This window comes from Panthera onca, chromosome E1, assembly GCF_046562875.1.
Source record: "Panthera onca isolate mPanOnc1 chromosome E1, mPanOnc1 haplotype 2, whole genome shotgun sequence".
Lineage (NCBI taxonomy): Eukaryota > Metazoa > Chordata > Mammalia > Carnivora > Felidae > Panthera > Panthera onca.
The window spans coordinates 16,470,844-16,491,817 of record NC_138352.1 but is presented as its reverse complement, the minus strand read 5'-3'; the positions used below and the strand labels follow the sequence as shown (position 1 = coordinate 16,491,817).

The following is a 20,974-nucleotide window of genomic DNA, read 5'->3' as shown; positions in this document are numbered from 1 at the left end:
CAAAAACTAAAGGTGTTTGTACCACTAAACCAGTCCTGCAAGAAATATTAAGAGGGATTCTTTGAGTGCAAAGGAGAGACCAGAAGTGACAGTATAGAGGTAAATGACACAAATCAAGTCAAACATGAATATTTCTGTAAAAAATAGTTAAGGAACTCAGAGATATGGGTTTGAAATATAATAACATCTACCAAAAACCTAGGGAGGAGAAAATAATGGGTTCCAAGGTAAATGACCATCAGCTTAGTACAAACTGCTAAACGCAGAAGAGGTTATAGAAATAACCCAGCAGTAACCATATATCAAAAACCAGTCACAAATATGCTAAGAATAAATATAAAGAAATTAAAATACATCACTAAAGAAAATAAGCAAAACATGAAAGACAGACAAGAAAGGATTGGAGAAAATCATTAGGAACCACAAGAAAACAGGTAATATAATGGCAATACATACATACATAGCGATCATTTCTTTGAAGGTAAATGCAATTAATGCTCCAATCTAGAGATGTAAGGTGTAAGACCAGATGAAAAAACAAAAGCTGGAGTAGCAATACTTGTATCAGAAAAAATACACTTAAAAAAAAAGTAAATAACAAGAGACAGAGGAGGATGTTATATAACAGTAAAGGGTACAATACAAAAAGAAGATATAACAACTGTAAATATAGCCCACAATTAAGTGGGATTTATTCCCAAGCTGCAAGTGTGGTTCAATATTCACAAATCAGTCAATCTGATACAATATATCAACAGGAGAAAGGATAAGAACCATATGATCGGGGCACCTGGGTGGCTCAATTCTTTAACAGTCTGACATCAGCTCAGGTCATGGCCCCATGATTCGTGAGTTCAAGTCCCACATCGGACTCTGTGCTGAAAGCTCAGAGCCAAGAGCCTCCATCGAATTCTGTGTCTCCCACTCTCTTTCTGCCCCTCCCCTGCTCACATTCTGTCTCTCTCAAAATTAATAAATGTTAAGGGAAAGCACCATACGGTCATTTCAATACATGAAGAAAAAGCATTTGACATAGTACAACATCCATTCATGATTATAACCCCCTAAAGTAGGTTTACAGGGAACAAATATCAATGTAATAAATGTTTTCTATGAAAACCCCGCAGCTATAATCAACCTTAAGGGAGAAAATCTGAGAGCTTTTCCTATAAGGTCAGGAAGAAGACAAAGATGTTTACTCTTACCACTTTTAATAAACATAGCACTGGAAGTCCAAGTCACAGCCAGCAGATAAACGAAATGAAACAAAACAATGTAAAGTAAAATTAAAATAAAACATAATACAAAATAAAATAAAATACAAACAAATCCAAATGTGGAAGAAGTGAATCTTCCACACTTTGTAGATTACATGACATTATATATAGAAAACCCTAAAGAGTCCACCCAATAACTGCTAGAACTGATAAATGAATTCAGCAATGTCACAGGATACAACATCATTGTACAGAAATCGGTTGCAATTCTAGATAACAATAATGAAGCAGTAGGAGAAATTAAGAAAACGGTCCCATTTGAAGTTGTACATCAAATAATAACGTACCTATGAATAAATCTAACCAAAGTGGTGAGTGACCTATACTCTGAAAACTATAAAACAGTGATGAAAGAAATTCAAGATGACACAAAAAAATGGAAGGATATTCCATACTCATGGATTGGAAGTACAAATTTCATGGAAATGTCTATACTTCCCAAAGCAACTGACACAATTAATGCAATCGCCATCAAAATAGCAACAACAGGGGCGCCTGGGTGGCGCAGTCGGTTAAGCGTCCGACTTCAGCCAGGTCACGATCTCGCGGTCTGTGAGTTCGAGCCCCGCGTCAGGCTCTGGGCTGATGGCTCGGAGCCTGGAGCCTGTTTCCGATTCTGTGTCTCCCTCTCTCTCTGCCCCTCCCCCGTTCATGCTCTGTCTCTCTCTGTCCCAAAAATAAATAAAAAACGTTGAAAAAAAATTAAAAAAAAAAATAGCAACAACATTTTTCATAGAACTAGAACAGTCCTAAAATTTGTATGGAACCACAAAAGACCCCAATCTTCAGAGTGAAAAACCTTTATGTGAAGTGATAATTATGGATGGCACTATGTCTCTGGATCTTATGCTCCAAAACACAGTAACTCTTGCCTAAGCATCTGAACAAAGTTAGACATATCCCAACCAAGGATCATTCTACAAAATACATTCTACAAACATACCCTCAAAACTTAGCAGATTATGAAAAATATGGAAACATCTAAAAATCGTCATGGCCAAGTGGAGCCTAAGGAGACAGTATGAGGGTAATGTACCAGGTGGGATGATTCTGGGACAGAAGAGGTTAAAACCGAAGTATATGAATACAAATATAAACTTTAGTTAATACTACCATATCTCTTCGGGATATTGATTGTGATCATGTATCAACTCATAAGACATCAATAGTCAGAAAACAGTCTGATGTATGTGGAGACTCAATAATATCTTCCCAATTTTTCTGGTAACTAGAAACCCATCCTGAATGAAAAGATTATTAATAATCATGGTTTTACGTTTTCAACACATAATATTATATGACTAGTTCTAGTATTAGTTACTAGTGATGGCCATGCACCTATTCTTGTTCTTACTACTGTTTAATTTAAATAATAGCATTCATGGTACAGAAAACTGCTCTGGAGAGACTGGCCTTCTAGGTCAATCAGGCTTGCCTCAGCCCCAATGGAGGTGTCCCTTCCCTAGAAGACTAGCAGAAGCCCATGACCACAGCACCTCTCTTGACCAGACAGTTCTGCAGGGCTTCACTTCAAGTGGCAGTTGTTTCAAGTCTCATTTAACAAGCAGATCAGAGCAGACCTAGATAAAACTCAGCACATTCTGGTCAAGGACCATACATTGCCCATACAACTGGCCAGAAGGATAGTGCAGCCAGAGCACAAAACAGTGCATGAAACACACACCACAGACACTCCCTGATGTGTCAGGCCCTGGACACTAGATGACCTCCTCTTGATAAAGCCATTCATCTCACAGGCAGGTAACACAATGAGGTTTGGTAACAGAGAGAAGACAAATACTCAGCTAAAATGCCAAGACAAGAGGAATACATCCCAAATGAAAGAACAAGATAAGGTCATGGCCAGAGAAATGGAAGGAACACTTCCAAACTCATCCTATGAGGCCAGCTTGGCCTTGAGTCCAAACTGGACAAAGACCCCACTAAAAAGGAGAACTACAGACCAATTTCCCTGATGAACCTGGATGCAAAAATTCTCAACCAAAATTAGCAAACTGGGTCCAACAATACATACAAATAATTATTCACCACAATGAATTGGATTTATTCCTGGGATGCACAACCGATTCAGTATCTGCAAATCAACTGATCCGATACATCCCATTGATAAAAGAAAACAACCACATGATCCTCTCAATAGATGCAGAAAAAGCATTTGACAAAATGCAGCATCCTTTCTTGATGAAAAAAAAAAAAACACTCATGAAAGGAGGGATAGAAGGATCTTGTCTCAATATCAGTATGTCCAGATAAGAATGACCTACAGCTAAATATCATCTTCAATGAGGAAAAACTGAGAGCTTTCCACCTAAGGTCAGGAACATGACTGGGATGTCCACTCTCAGCACTGTTATTCACCATTCTGTTGGAAGTCCTAGCCTCAGCAATCAGACAACAAAAAGAAATACAAGGTGTCCAAACTGGCAAGGAGGGGTCAAACTTTCCGTCTTCACAGACATAATACTTCTACGGAAAATCCAAAAGACTCCACCGAAAAACTGCTAGGACTGATACAGGAATTCAGGAGAGTCTCAGGATATAAAATCAATATACAGAAGTTGATTGCATTTCTATACACTAATAATGAATCAGCAGAGAGAAATCTAGGATTGATGTACTTTACAACTGCACTGAAAAACACAAAATATCCAGGGATAAACTTAACCAAAGAGGTAAAAGATCAGTACACTTAAAACAATAGAGGGGAGCCTGGGTTGCTCAGTCAGTTAAGCGCTGACTTCAGCTCAGGTCATGATCCCTCACTTGTGGGTTCGAGCCCCACAATGGGCTCTGTGCTGACAGCTCAGAGCCTGGAGCCTGCTTCCGAGTCTGTGTCTCCCTCTCTCTCTCTCTGCCCCTCCCCTGCTCATGCGCTCTCTCTTTCTCTCTGTCGCTCTGTCTCAAAAATAAGCAAACATTAAAAAAATAAAGGAACAAACCATACAACGTCTATGAAAGAAATTGAAGAAACACAAAGAAATGGAAAAACATTCCATGCTCATGGATTAGAAGAACAAATATTGTTAAAATGTCAATACTACCCAAAGCAATTGACACATTCAATGCAATCCCTATCAAAATAACACCAGCATTCTTCACAGAGCTAGAACAAACAACCCTAAAGTTTGTAGGGAGCCAGAAAAGACCCCAAACAGACAAAGTCATGTTGAAAAAGAAAACAAAGCTGGAGACATTACAATTCTGGACTTTATGCTGTATTAGAAAGCCGCAATCATCAAGAGAGTATGGTACAGGCACACAAACAGACACAGACATCAATGGAACGGAATAGGGAACCCATAAATGGACCCTCAGACATATGGCCGAGTAATCTTTGACAATGCAGGAAAGAATATCCAATGGAAAAACAAAGTCTCTTCAGCAAATGGTACTGGGAAAACTGGACAGTGAGAAGAATGGACCTGGACTATGTTCTTAAACCACACACACACACACACCTCAAAATGGGTGAAAGATCTAAATGTAAGAAAGGGACCAAAAAATCCTAGAGGAGAAAACAGGCAATCTACCTCCTTGATCCTGGCCACAGCAACTTCTTGCCTGTCATGTCTCTGAAGCAAGGGCAATAAAAACCAAAATGAACTATTGGGACCTCAAGATAAAAAGCTTCTGCACAGCAGAGGACACAATCAGCAAAACTAAAAGGCAACTGAATGAAATGGGAGATGTTTGCAGGTGACATCAGATAAAGGTTAGTATCCAAAATCTATAAAGAACTTATCACACTCAACACCCCAAAACCAAATAATCCAGTGAAGAAATGGGCAAAAGACATGAAGAGACACTTTAAGAACGATGACATCCAGATTGGTCACACAGGAAAAGATGTTCAATCTCACTCGTCATCACTGAAATACAAGTCGAAACCACAATGAGATATCCCTTCACACCTATCAGAATGGCTAAAATTAACATCTCCGGAAACAATAGATGTTGGCAAGGATGCAGAGAAATGGAACACTTTTGCAATGCTGGTGAGAATACAAAGTGGTGTAGCCACTCTGGGAAATAGTATGGAGATTTGTCACAAAAACTAAAAATAGAACTACCCTAGGACCCAGCAATTACACTACTAGGTATTTATCCAAAAGATACACTAACACTGACTCAAAGTGGCACATTCACTCTAATGTTTATAGCAGCATTATCAACAATAGCTAAATTATGCAAAGAGCCCAAATGACCAATGAGAGATGAATGGATAAAGAAGATGTGGGATATTCATGCAATGGAATATTACTCGGAGATCAAAAAGAATGAATTCTTGCTGTTTGCAACAACGTGGATGGAACCAGACTTTATTATGCTAAGGAAAATATGTCAGAGAAAGACACACATCATATGATTTCTCTCATCTGTGAAATTTAATACAACTGATGAACGTAGTGAAAGAAAAGCAAAAATAAGATACAGAGAGGAAATCAAACGATAAGAGACTCTTAAATACAAAGAAGAAACTCAGGGTTCCAGGAAGTTACTGAATAGGGGTATGGGCTAAATGGGTGATGGGAATTGGGGAGGGCAATTGGGATGAGTACTGGATATATATTGTAATTGATGGATCACTAAATTCTGATCCTGAAACTGTATTCCACCATAAGGTAACTAACATGGGCTTACATTTAAAAAAGAAGAAATATTAAAAATAAGTAAAGAAATATACTACCACTCAAAGGAAAAGAATATTTAAATTGGGCTCTTTGAGTGGAAATGAAAGACTAAAATGGTTACAGACAAGAAAGGATCAGAGAAAACATCAAGAAACAATGGCAAAACAACTAGTAGAATGGCACTAAATATATACCTATCAATAATCACTCTGAAGGGGCGCCTGGGTGGCGCAGTCGGTTAAGCGTCCGACTTCAGCCAGGTCACGATCTCGCGGTCCGTGAGTTCGAGCCCCGCGTCAGGCTCTGGGCTGATGGCTCGGAGCCTGGAGCCTGTTTCCGATTCTGTGTCTCCCTCTCTCTCTGCCCCTCCCCCGTTCATGCTCTGTCTCTCTCTGTCCAAAAAATAAATTAAAAAAAAAAACCCAAAAAAAAAAAAAAAAATCACTCTGAATGTACATGGACTAAATGCTCCAATCAAAAGACATTGGATAGGGTGTCAGAATGGACAAAACAAACAAACAAACAAACAAACAAAAACAAGATCTATCTAGATGCTGCCTAGTATCTAGCTTCCCTAGTATCTAGTATCCCTAGTATCTAGGGAATGAAGAAACATTTATTATGCCAATAATGTCAAAAGAAAGCCAGTAGTAATACTTATATCAGGCAAAATAACCTTTAAAACCGAGACTCTATTTTGGTACCCCTTGGGTAAACACCTAATAGTGACATTGCATGCACTCAGTATTTGTAGCAGCATTATCAACAGTAGCCAAACTATGGAGAAAGTCCAAGTATCCATCAACTGATTAAGGTATAAAGAAGCTGTAGTGTGTGTGTGTGTGTGTGTGTGTGTGTGTGTGTGTGTGTGTGTATACATATGTATACGCATATGTATGTTCATATATGCATACATACATATATACAATGAAATATAACTCAGCTTCAAGAAGAATGAGATCTTGCCATTTGCAACGATGTGGATGGAGCTAGAATGTATTATGCTAAGAGAAATATGTCAATCAGAGAAAGACAAATATATGATTTCACTCATGTGGAATTGAAGAAACAAAACAGATGAAAACATGGGAAGGGGGCAGGAAAAGTGAAGAGTGGTAACAAACCACATGAGTCTCTTAATGTTAGAGAAAAAAATTGAAGGTTGATGGAGGGAGATGGGTCAGCACTGGGCTAGATAGGGGACGAGTATTAAGGAGAGCACTTGTTTTGATGAGTACTGGGTGTTGTATGCAAGGGATGAATCCCGAATCCGAGAATGCACTATATGACAACTAGACTTAAATTAAAAATAATAAATAAATAAATAAATAAATAAATAAAGCTATAACAAGAGATGAAGACAGACACTATCTCTTACTAAAGGGGACAGCCAAACAAGAATACCCAATATTGTAAATTTTGATGCACCCAACATGCGATCACCAAGGATATAAAACATTTAAAAACAGCCATAAAGGAACTCATTTATAATAATATAATGATAGCAGAGGACTTTAACACCACTCACATCAATGGACAGAACCTGTAAACAGAAAATCAACAAAGAAACAATGGCTTTGAATGACACACTGGACCAGATGGGTTTAATAGATATGTTCAGAACACTCCATACTAAAATGGCAGAGTACACATTCTTTTCAGGTGCACATGGGACATTCTCCAGAATTGATCACATTCTAGGTCACAAATCAGGCCTCAACAGGTACCCAAAGACAGAGATCAGACCAAGCATCCTTCTGACCACAAAGCTAGGAAACTGGAAGTCAACAACAAAAAAGCAGGGGTGGGGGGTACAAGGGTCACATATAAAAGGTTAAATTACATGCCACTAAATGAATGGGTCAAACAGGAAATCAACGGGAAAATACACTGAAACAAATGAAAATGAAAATATACTGGTAAAAACCTTTGGAATGCGGCAAAAGCATTCTATGATGGAAGTACATAGCAATACAAGCCTACCTTAAAGAGCAGGAAAAATCTCAAACAATCCTAACTTACAACCAAAGGAATGAGAGACAGAACAGCAGAAGGGAGGAAATAATACGTGTTAGGGCAGAAATAAGGAATATAGAAACTAAAAAGACACTAGACCAAATCAGTGAAACCAGGGGCTGGTTCTTTGAAAGCAGTAATTAACTTGAAAACCTCCTAGACAGACTTTTCACAAAGAAGAGAGAAAGGACTCAAATAAATAAAATCACAAATAAGAAAGGAGAAATAACAGTCAACACCACAAAACTGCAGTTAGAAGATAATATTATGAACTATACACAACAAATTGGACACTCTGAGATATGGACAAATTCCTAGAAACAAACTACCAAAACTGAAACAGGAAGATATATATAATCTGAAAACAGAAAGAAATCAAATCAGTAATAAAAAATATCGCCCCCCAACACAAGAGTTCAGGGCCAGAGGGCTTCACTGATGAAGTCTACCATCCATTTAAGGAAGAGGTAATATGTATTCTCCTCGAATTATTACAAAAAATAAAAAAGAAGGAAAACTTACAAATTCATCTTATGAGGCCATCGTTACCCTGATACCAAAACCAGATAAAGCCTCCACTAAAACCAAAAACTGCTGGGGTGCCCGTGCGGGTCAGTCGGTTTACTGTCCAATTCTTAATTTTGGATTAGGACATTATCTGGTGGTGTGTGCGTTCAAGTCCCACGTTGGGCCCTGCATTGACAGTGCGGGGCATGGCCAGGATTCTCTCTCTCCCTGTCTCTCTGCCCCTCTCTCACTTTTATGTACTCTATTAAGGAAAGAAATAAACATGTAAAAAAATGTTTAAAAAATGTTAAATAAAACTGCAGACCAATAGCCTGATGACTATGTATGCAGAACTTCTCATCAAAATACCTTCAAATTAAAGTCAACAATACATTAATAGAATCATTTACCATAATCAAGTGGGATATATTCCTGGGCTGCAAGCGTGATTCCACATTCACATATCAATCAACATGATGCACCACAGTAATAGAAGAAAGGATAAGAACAATATGATGCTTTCAACAGATGCAGGAAAACTATTTGACAAAATGTCACATCCATTCATGATAAAAACCCTCAGCAAAGTACATTGAGACTCAACCTACCTGCACATAATAAAGGTCATCTATGAAAAACCCACAGCTCATCTCATCCTCAATGGGGAAAAATTGAAAGTTTTTCCTCCAACGTCAGGGACAAGATAGGAATGACCCCTCTCACCACTGTTATCCCACATAGTACAGGAAACCCTAACCACAGCACTCAGACAACAAGAAGAGATAAGAGGCATCCAAATCGTCAAGGAAGAAGTAGCACTTTCGCTATTTGGAACTGACATGATGTGTTCTATAAAAAACATGAAAGACTCCCTTAAAAATCGCTAGAATTGATATATGAATTCGACAAGTCACAATATACAGAAATCAAGGTACATAGATGTATTGCACTTCTAACACAAATCATGAATTAACACAGAGAGAAAGTAAGGGATCAATCCCATTGACAGGCTCACAAATACCACAAGAAACCAGGAATATACCTAACCAAAGAGGTGAAAGACCTGTATTCTAAAGGCTATGAAACACTGATGAAAGAAATGGAAGAGGATACAAAGAAATGGAAATACATTTCATGTTCATGGATGGGAAGCACAAAATCCTGTTAAATTGTCTATACTCCTCAAAACAACCTACACATGTAATGAAATCCCTATCACACTAACAAAAACATTTGTCACAGAACAAGAACAAATACTCTCAAAATTTGTATGGAATAACAAAAGTCCCCAAACAGCCAAAACAAACTTGAAGAAGAGAAGCAAAGCTGGAGACATCACAATTCCAGACTTTAGGTTATATTACAAAGCTGTACTGATCAGAACATTATGTTACTGGCAAAACAACAACAACAACAACAACAACAACAACAACAACAACAACACAGAGGCATAGACCAATAGAATGGAAACCGAGAAATGAACTCACACCTATATGGTCAATTAATTCTCAACAAAGCAGGAAAGAATATCCAATGGAAAAAAAGATAGTCTTGGGACACATGGGTGGCTCAGTCAACAAAGCGTGTGATTGTGAATTCAGCTCAGGTTATGATCTCAGGGCAGTGCAGAGCATGTGTGGGATTCTCTGTCTCCATTTCTCTCTGCCCCTCTTCTGCATGCTCTCTCTCTCTCTCACAAATAAATATATAAACTTAAAAAAAGGCTCCTCAACATATGGTTTTGGAAAAACTGGACAGCAACCTGCAAAACAAAACAAAAACAATGGACCACTTTCTTACAACATACACAAAAGTAAATCCAACATGGATAAAGACCTATATGTGAAACCTGAAACCATAAAAATCCCAGAGGATAACACGGGTAGTATCTTATTTGACATTGCCTGTACAAACGTCTTTGCAGATATATCTCTAGAGGTAAGGGAAACACAAGCAAAAATAATGAGACTTCATAAAAATTAAAACCTTCCGTCACCAAGGAAATAATCAACAAAACTAAAACACCAACAGAATGATATTTGCAAATGACATCGGATAAAGGGTTAGTGTCCAAAATATATACAGTTATACAGCACCGAAAAAATGAGAAATCTGATTAAAAATGAGCAGAAGACATGAATGGACATTTCCCAAAGGAAGACATATACATGGCCAAGAGACACATGAAAAAATGCTCAACAATACTGATCTTCAGGGAAATACAATTCAAAAGTACAATGAGATAACACATCACATCTGTCACAATGACGAAAATCAATGAAGGATGAAACAGCAGGTGTTGCCAAGGATGTGGGGGAAAGAATAACCCTCTTGCACTGTGGGTAAGAATGCAAACTGGTGCAGCCACTCTGGAAAACAGAGATTTCTAAAAAAAAAACCAAACAAAACAAAACTGGAAATAGAAGTACCTTATGATCCAGCAATTTCTCTACAAGGTATTTCCACAAAGAATAGAAATCTTCAAAGGGATACATGCACCGTGATGTTTACAGCAGCATTTTCTACAACAGCCAAATTACGGAAACTATCCAAGCATCCATCAACTGATGAATAAATTGAGATGTGGTATATGGAATGTAATATTATTTAGCCGTAAAAACATGAAATCTTGGGGCGCCTGGGTGGCTCAGTCGGTTAAGCGTCCGACTTCGGCTCAGGTCATGATCTCACGGTTCGTGGGTTCGAGCCCCGCGTCGGGCTCTGTGCTGACAGCTCAGAGCCTGGAGCCTGTTTCAGATTCTGTGTCTCCTTCTCTCTGTGACCCTCCCCCGTTCATGCTCTGTCTCTCTCTGTCTCAAAAATAAATAAACATTAAAAAAAAATTTAAAAACAAAAAACAACAACAAAAAAAAACATGAAATCTTGTCATTTGCCATGAGCTGGATGGAATGAGAAAATGTTATCCTGGGTGAAATAAGCCTTTCAGACAAAGACAAATACCAGATGATTTCACTAACACATGGAAATAAAACAAAGCGGGGGGGAAGGAGACAGTGACAAACAGACTCTTAACTAGGAAACAAACTGAGGGCTTCCAGAGCAAGGTGGGGAATGGGTGAAACAGCTGCTGGGGATTAAGAAGTGCACCTGGGATGAGCACCGGGTGACGTGTGGAAGGGTTGCTCTATATTGTACACCTGAAACTAATACTACACTGTACCTTTACTCACTGCAATTTAAATTAAAGATAATGTACGTTAATGACAGGTACCTACCAGGTTTTCTGTAGTTTGCAATCACTTCACTAGGTTGGAAAAATAACCATCAAATTTTTTAAAAACCATCAAATTTTTTAATTTAAAAAAAAAAAAAAAAAAAAGGGGGACAGTTTGTGCCCTTACCTAGGTCTCTGGTTCCAGCAGGACTCGGCAAGTGGGTTCCAGCTCATTCTTCTAGGAGTTCCCAAAACGAGCATTTCATGTATTCATGTCCTAAAGGAATGCAGCTCCCGTTCTTCTGAATTTCTGTCAGCGTTTCTTCCCAGAAACAAGCCTGAATCTGGAACAAACCATCGACTGCATCGAGGGGTGATGTCGTGGGACCCTGCAATCCACGAGACCTTTAGTAAAATACGTCTTGTTCAAATACTGTCCGGGAAGGGGAGGAATGAAACACGGGAACAGCCCAGAAAATGCAAGGGCCTGTGCAGCTCAGCAACCAGCTTGCCTAGGGAAGCCACCCAGCGCCCACTCCTCAGCACTCAGTACAATAAGGCAAATTCTCTCTGGCGACTCAGGAGATGCCAAGTTGCTACAAAGCTCCCAAGGTCTCCCCTGGGGCGGGTGGCACAACCTGCTGGAAATGCAGCTCTGCTCTCTGTACTGAGGCAGCGGCAGAGGCCCTCAGTCCTCTGGGAGCAATCAAAGCCCTTCCTGCTCTGAGGTGCCCTGGGTCAGAAAAGCCCATGGTGCGCCCTCTGCTGGCCATCAGTGCCTGGGCAGAGGAACCCGCCTCTCCCGGTCTGTGGTGCTCGAGCTCTCTCTGTTGGCCATCATGGGCATTCTTGCAATGTGGAAGGCCCTGGTCGCTCAGCTGAGACACTCAAGGTGCTCTGGACAACTAAACCTGTTCTCCACATTGGGAAAGGTTTTAATGACAGGGCCTGGGACACAAAGAAATCTTTTCCTTCTCCTTTCTTGTGAGTGAAGAATGAAACCGAATTTATTAACGTAATGACATCATTTGTAATGTTTTAAGCAATGTTCACAGAAAAATAGACCGCCAATTTACACTTGCTGAGCAAGAGATAATTGTGTTTACCACCAAAATACTTAGGTTAGATAAAGAATGAACACCTTTGAGAGAGATACCGGAATCAGCTATGGAATGAATGAGTCCTAGGGATACAAGGGACAGCCAATGTAATGGAGTCAACCCTGTAATAATACTCTTGCATGCTTTCACAGGATAGCTACACTTGTGCTCAAGTACAATATAATTTATAGACATATGGAATGACTACAATATATGCCTAAAACTCATACAACAAATGTGTGAACAATATTTCAATTAAAAATAGACAACCTTTACACTATCTTTAATTTCTCCTTCTTTGCCAATAAACTATCATTCCTGGGACGCTTGGGTGGCTTAGTTGGTTAAGCGTCCGACTTTGACTCAAGTTGTGATCTTGCAGTCCATGAGTTTGAGCTCCGCGTCAGGCTCTGTCCTGAGAGCTCAGAGCCTGGAGCCTGCCTCAGATTCAGTATCTCCCACTCTCTCCCCCCTCCCCAGCTCGGGCTCTCCCAAAAAAAGAAAAAAGAAACATTAAAAATGAAAAATCATTCCTAATTTGGAATCTGTGAAATTCCATTTATACCAGATTCTCTAACATGACCATCTTGATGTGGAGAGCTTATCTGAAAAGTCACTAATAATATCTTTGATGACACATATGTGACAAGGTCAGAATGAAACTTACAGGGAGCTACGAATCAGTTGTGAATTTACAGTATGTATCCTTGGCTAATATTTCCAATGAAACGTGATTTAGGGACACGGATGGATGAAATAATGTCCACGAGTCATATAGGTAAATATCCTATAGGACCATTATGCCTTCAATTACTAATTGCCATCTCTTCAGAATTAAAAGAAAGCTGGGACAAGAAAATGTCTTTGAATTTGATGTAAGAGAAGACTAGCGTGTTTTAAAGTGTTCACCTACCTTCTGGAATCCTCAGATTAGTTGTGGACAGGAGGATAGCAACCCACGATTGGGATGCACACCGCTAGTCGCAGAGGGAGGATATGGACCTAATTTCAATTTTTTAAATCAATATCAGCCATCCACCTCTGCCAGGTAGACTTCAGGACCTGGGGGCAACATGATACCTGATGCCTGGGTTCAGAACTTGAGGAAGGCCAGCTGGTGGGGGAGAGGGGAAATCCAACAGGGCCTGGGGCAGTGAGGGAGATGGCCCCAGGACACCTCCCCACAGGGCAGGCTTGGAGTTTACCTGCCAAAGAGCAGCACAATCTCCCTCAAGACATCCCTCTCCATGACAGAACATGAGGCTGAGCCTCACTATTCCAGAAGAAATGAGGGATACCCATCTGTTCAATTCCAATGGCTTCTGCAGAGCTTGGACATAGGGATGTTAGAGTCTTGGGGTCATGGAACTCTGATGCCCATGATACAAGCCCTTTCTGCCCCAGCACTCAGAGCTACCTCATACATTCCCTCTCCCCTGATGCATCTCACACCGTCCACATACCTCCAGCAGGTGTCTACCTTCCTCTTTGTACTTCCTCTTTGTCACTGTTTCTCTCTAACCACATCTCTCTATGTTTCTTCCTTTCACTCTTTAGGTAGTGGTGTAACATACGGTGCTAACCTTTATTCTTATACATGTGAATATCCAATTTTCCCAGCACCAGTTATTCAGGAGACTACTCTTCTCCACTGTGTATTTTTGACTCCCTTGTCAAATAGTTGTTGTGCATTCATGGGTTTAGTTTGGGCTCTCAATTTCCATTCCATTGTCTTGTATGTGTGCTTATGCCAGTGACATAACTGACTTCTTTGTGTTAGAATGAAGCTTGAAATCAAGAAGTGTGATGCCTCCTATTTTGTCCTTTCTTGCATTGGCTACTTTGGGTCTTTTTGTGGTTCCAAATACATTTTAGGATATGTGTTTCTAATTGCATAAAAATTGCATCGGAGTCTTGATAGAGATTGCACTGAATCTCTAGAGGGCTTTGAGTAGTATGGACATTGTATCTATATTAATTCCTCCTACAGATGGACATGGGGTGGCTTTTCACTGACTTGTGTGTTCTGTTTCTTTCATCCAAATTGAATTTCTTCCATTTATGCACACAGGTTTTATAGTTTTCTGTAGAGATCTTTCACTTCCTTGGCTAAATTTATTCTAATAAATTTTATTGTTTTTGATGCTATTGTAAACGGGATTGTTTTCTTTCCTTCTTAGATATTTTGGTTAGTGTATAGGAATGCTACAGAATTTGATATGGTGACTTTCTCTTTTGGAAATTTACTGTATTTCTTCATGAGATATTAACAGGTTCTTTTACATTAAACTTTTTATTTCATTTCTTTACCTTATTTAAAACAAACATGTTATTTGGGAATAGCTAACACACTATGTTACATTAGTTTCAGATGAACAACATAGTGATTGGACAAGTGTATACATTCTGCTGGGCTAACCCAGGTGAAGCTATCATCTCTCACCATGTATCACTATTCCCGCCCCACTCTCTATGTTCCCTATGCTATATCTTTTATCTGTGATTTATTAATTGCATAACCAGAAGCCTGCATCACCCAATCTCCTTCACATATCTAGGGCATCCTTGTCTTGGGCTTGATTTTAGTGGAAAAACTTTCACAATTTCACTATTGAGTATGATATTAGCTGTGGGCTTCACATACATGGCCTTTCTTATGTTGAGATATGTTCCTTTGACACTGAATTTTAAAGAGATTTTTAGCACAAATTAATATCAAATTTTCTCAGAAATTTTTTTCTGTGTCAATTGACATCATCACATTTATTTTCTTTTTCTTTTTTAAAATGTATTTATTTAGTTTAATTTAAATTTATGTATGCAATTCTTTAGTATTTATTTTTTCAAGTTTTTGTTTAAATTCCAATTGGTTAACATACAGTGTATGTTAATTTCAGGTATAGAATGTAGTCATCCATCACTTACATACAACACCCAGTGATCCTCACTGCTAGTGCCCTCCATAGCCCATCACCCATTTAACCCATGCCCCTGCCCATCTCCCTTATAGTAACCCTCCATTTGCTATTTATAGTTAAGACACTGGTTTCTGGTTGATTTTTGTTTCACTCAATTATGTGAGGGGTCACATTTATTGATTTGAATTTCTGAAACATCCTGCCTTTACAGGGGAAAAACCATACATCACGGTCAATGATCCTTTTCATGTGATCCTGAATTTGGTTTGCCTGTATATTACTGGGAATTATTCATCTATATTCATCATGGGGATACTGGCCTATAGATTTCTGTTCAGGTAGTATCCTTTTCTGGCTTCCTACCAGGGTAATTCCAGTCTCATGAAATGAGTTGGGTGGTGTTCATTCCTTTTGAATCAGTGAGAGGACTGCTGTTAGTTCTTCTACAAACGTTTGGTTAAATTCACCAATGAATCCACCTGGTCCTGGGGTTTTCTTCCTTGGCAGAACTTCGATTACTGATTCAATTTACTTACATTGGTGATCTTCTTGTATTGATACAGTCTTCCTTTAATGGGTCTGTGCAAACTGTCTATATCTTCCTGATACAATCTAGGTTGTGTGTTTCTAAGAACCTATCCATTTCTTCTAGGTAGGTAGTTTTCTGGCATCTAATTTAGCCATAGTCACCACTTTGTCTGCTTTATGTTTCTTTGGTATAAGGCATAATGTCATCTCTTTTGTTTATAATTCTCTTGAATTTGGTCCTCTCTCTGTCTTAGCATAGTCTATGTATAGTCCTGACAATTTTGTTTCACTCTTCTGAAAACCCACTGTTGGTCTTCTTCATATTTTCTATTGATTTCATGGTCTCAGTTTCATTGGTTTCCACTCTCATATGGATTAATTTATCCCTTTTGAGAACATTGGGCATAGATTGTTGTTTTCTTCTACTTCTTAGAAGTTAAAGGTAGGTTGTTCATTTGAGTCTCAAATCTATCCTCCACGCATGCAAATCCAGTGACTCATCAGAGAACCTTCAATAGGTCTTTTCTGTCCTATTTCTCATTCTCAGAACTCTGAGAAATAGAATCCGAAAATTTATTTGAAGACACAATAAATGAAAACTTCCCTAATGTGGGGAAGGAAACAGATCCAGAGCAGGAGGCACAAAGAACCCCCATTATATTCAAAAGAAGCAGATCCACACCAAGTCGTATAGTAATTAAAATCCAAAATGTCGTGATAAAGAAAAAATTTTCACAGCAGGAAAACAAAAGTTGACAGTTACCTACAAGGGAAACCCCATAATGTTATCACTGGATGTATTTCAGAAGAAACTTTGAAACCGTAAGTGAGCAGCACGGGTTGGTAAAGGTGCCGAATGGAAAACATCTGCAGCCAAAGAGAGTCTATCCAGCAAACTATCATTCAGACGGAAGGAGAGATCAAGAGGTTCCCAAATAAATATTCAGCGAGTTCACAACCAACAAACCACCCCGCAAGAAATGTTAAAGGGGACTCTTTAAGTGGAAAAGAAACACCTAAAGTGACAATATTAAAGTGCGAAACGCAAAAGTAATAAAAATGAGCATATCTGTAAAACATCAGCCAAAGTATTCGCGATGTGAAAGGTTTTGAAATATGACACTACATATCTACAACACGGGGAGGAGAGGAGTAAAGAACTGGTTCAAACTTAAACAACTATCAACTTAATATAGACTCTTATATGCAGAAGTGGTTAGGTACAAACCTAATAATACCCACAAATCAAACACCACTAATACATATGCAGAGTATAAAGACAAACAATTTCAACTGAAATTGTGAAGAAACCCAGCAAATCAAAAACAGAGAAAGAGAACAAAGGATCAGAAAAATTCAGAAATAACCAACATCAAGTAATAATAGGACAAGTACATGTCTATCAATTACTTTGAATAGAAACGGAATAAATGCTCAAATCAAAGGCACTGGGGGACAGATAGGGGCAACTGGATGGCTCAATCGCTTGAGATTTGGACTCTTGATTTCGGCTCAGGCTATGATCCCAGGATCATGGGATTGAGCCCCAACTGGGCTCTGCACTGAGCATGGAACTTGGTGAGGATTCATTCTCATTCTCATTCTCTCTCTCCCTCTCTCTCTCTTTGTCTCTCTCTTCCCTCATTCCCCCCACCCCGCCCTCTCATGCCTGTGCTCTCTGTATTCATAAGAAAAGGCACTGGGTGATAGAATGAGTAAATATATAGGACCCATCTATCTTCTACCTACAAGAGATTAATTATAGAACTAAAGTATCATAAGAAATCTTCAGTAGCAATACCTTTATCAGACAAAATAGATTTAAAAAGAAAACTGTAACAAGAGACAAAGAAGGACACTATAATAATAAAAGATACAATCCACAAAAAGAACAATCATAAACATATATGCGCTCAACCTGAGAGCAACCAAATACACAGAATAGTCCAAAACTAAAGAATTGATAGTCATACAAACATAGTAGGGCACTTTAACACCCCAATGACACCAATGGAGAGATATTTCCATCAGAAAATCAACAAGGAAGTAGAGACTTTGACTGATAGAGTAGACCAGATGGACTTAACTGATATATTTGAGACATTCCATCCTAAAACAGCACAATACACATTCTTTTTTTTTTTTTTTTTTTTTTTTTTCAACGTTTTTTATTTATTTTTGGGACAGAGAGAGACACAGCATGAACGGGGGAGGGGCAGAGAGAGAGGGAGACACAGAATTGGAAACAGGCTCCAGGCTCCGGGCCATCAGCCCAGAGCCCGACGCGGGGCTCGAACTCACGGACCGCGAGATCGTGACCTGGCTGAAGTCGGACGCTTAACCGACTGCGCCACCCAGGCGCCCCCACAATACACATTCTTTTCACGTGCACATAGAGCATTCCCCACACTTGATAAAATATAAGGTCATAAAACAAGCCAAAACAAAATCAAACCGATCGACGCCATATCATGTGTCTTTTCAGACCACAATTCTATGAAAGTAGGAGTCTACAACAAGAAAAAAAATCTGGAAAAGGCACAAAATCATGGAAGTTAAATAACATGCTACTAAAAAATCAATGGCTCACCAACAAATCAAAGAGAAAATTCAAAAAACATGGAAAGAAATGAAAATGAAAACACAACAATCCAAACTTCTGTAAGCAGGAAAACTGGTTCTAACAGGGAAGTTTATAGCAATACAAGTCTGCCTCCGGAAAACACACACACACACACACACACACACACGCATACTGAAGTAAACTCCATAACCTTATAAGTATAAAAGCCAGACAAAGGACAACAAACAAAACTCACAAACAGAATGAAGAAAATAATTAAACTCAAAGAAATAAATGAGATAGAGATTAAAACTATGCACCCCATGCATCAAAAACGGATGAGGCAGTACATGAAACCCTATCATACCAAGAGAGGGCAGGATGACTGTGTGAAACACTCCAGAGCCAAGCTCGAATGGGGTGAGGCGAAAACAACCTCCAGTGCAGAGAGACAGGGATGAAAAAAATGAACGCAATCCCTCCCGGATGGAGGGCTGTGTGCACGCATGAACATCTCCCCGCTCCAAGTGGGATTGCAAGCATGACCTACTTTATGTCCTAGCCCTAAACCTAACACTAACCAAAATCCCAACACCTAAATCTAACACATAACACTAACCATAAACCTAATACTAAACCCAGCCCCTATTCCTAGGCCTAAACCTAACACTAACCCTACCGAACAGACAAAGTAAACATAACCCGAACTAACCCTAACCTTGACCCTAAACCTCTAACTGTAACTCTATAAATCTAACCATAAAAGCCTAACCCTAATGCTCTAACTCAACCTGCTAACCCTAATTTTATAAAACTTAAAACTAACCCTAATCCTAACCATAAAACTCTAACACTAACCCTAACGCTAACCCTTAATCCAATCCCCACACCCATAACCCGAACCCAAGTCCTAGACCTAGACCTCACCTTATCCCTAAACCTAACGCAAACCCTAACACTAATGCTATCAACTAACCCTAACCCCACCATCTAACCATTACCCTAACTCTCAAACCCAAACCATAACCCTAAACTTAAGGCTAACCCAAGCCCAAACCTAATGCCTAAACCTAACTCTAACTCCAAACCTAACCCTTAACCATAACACTAAACACTAACCATAACCCTAAACATAACCCTAATACATAAACCTAACTCTAACCCTAACACTAACCCCTAACACCAAACCCAATCCCAAACCCTAACCCAACGCACACGACACACAGGAATGGTGTCACATCCACACTGGTGAAGTCCCTGGTCAGAACATTAACCCTAGTTAAGGATGGTTCTAGATGGGGACCCAATTCCTATCTCTGAGAACACCACAAACAAATGGCCCAAAGCAGTGCAGAATTACTCGACATGGAACATCGAACATCATCATGACATTTCCAATGCCCGCATGGAGCAGCACAAGAGGGTTGATGAGGCCCAACTGAAGATGGCACACACACGAGGCTGGCCCTGGAACACAAAGACTAAGCCTGAACAGCCCGTTCCGATGAGGCCCACACACAATCCTCCGGGGAGACCACTACCCTGTGGAGGTTCAGTGCTTGGAGCTTCCTGGGACCTAACCCTAACCTTAACTGTGACACTCACATACCGCTCAAACTAAACCTCACCCCAACTCTAAACCTAACCCTACACATGACGGGCACCCGCACATGGACCCTCATTCAGCCCTTCAGGATGATCACGGCACTGGTGTTGCTTCGGCCCTGGCAACATCCATGGAACGAACCTTAACCTTGGCAAAAGCTTTCTCCTGATGGGGACCCAAATCCTAAGTCTGAGGACATGATGGACATGGGGCCCAGAAACGGAGGAGGATTACGCGGCATGGAACCTGGAACATCACCATGTCGTTTCCAAAGACCAGAAGGAGCTCCACAGGAGACTTCTTGAGGTCTAACCAAGGACTGGCACTGGAACCCAAAACTCAGCCTGACTGGGACCCTCCTTAGACCCCTCTACTCAGCCCTGTGGGGTGACAATGGCCCTACTGGGGGTATAGTGCCAGGAGCCTCCTGTGACCAAGCCCTAATCTTAACAGTGACCCACAGTATACACGTGAACCTAAACCTCACCTCATCTTTAACAATCACCCTACACCTGACTCACAATGCATGTGCCCTCATATCATCGATACAGGGAGATCACAGAACTGGTGTCACTTCGGCCCTGGAGATTTCCCTGGCCCAAACCCTATCTGTAGCTAAGGCTTTCTCCATA

The 20,974-nt window shown here is 39.8% G+C and overlaps 1 long non-coding RNA gene across 3 annotated transcripts in view; it reads right to left on the bottom strand.

Annotated features, from left to right (window-relative positions):
- Window positions 1–20,974, bottom strand: part of LOC132688488 (uncharacterized) — a 112,002-nt gene that overhangs the window by 40,052 nt on the left and 50,976 nt on the right. The window contains exon 1 of one of the 3 annotated variants that reach the window (XR_009614564.3): window positions 11,815–12,909. The exons of 1 other annotated variant lie outside the window; for it this stretch is intronic. This is a non-coding gene — a long non-coding RNA (uncharacterized LOC132688488). Of the gene's footprint in view, window positions 1–11,814; window positions 12,910–20,974 lie in introns of those variants that run through there. One more of the 3 variants, XR_009614563.3, reaches the window with a different exon arrangement.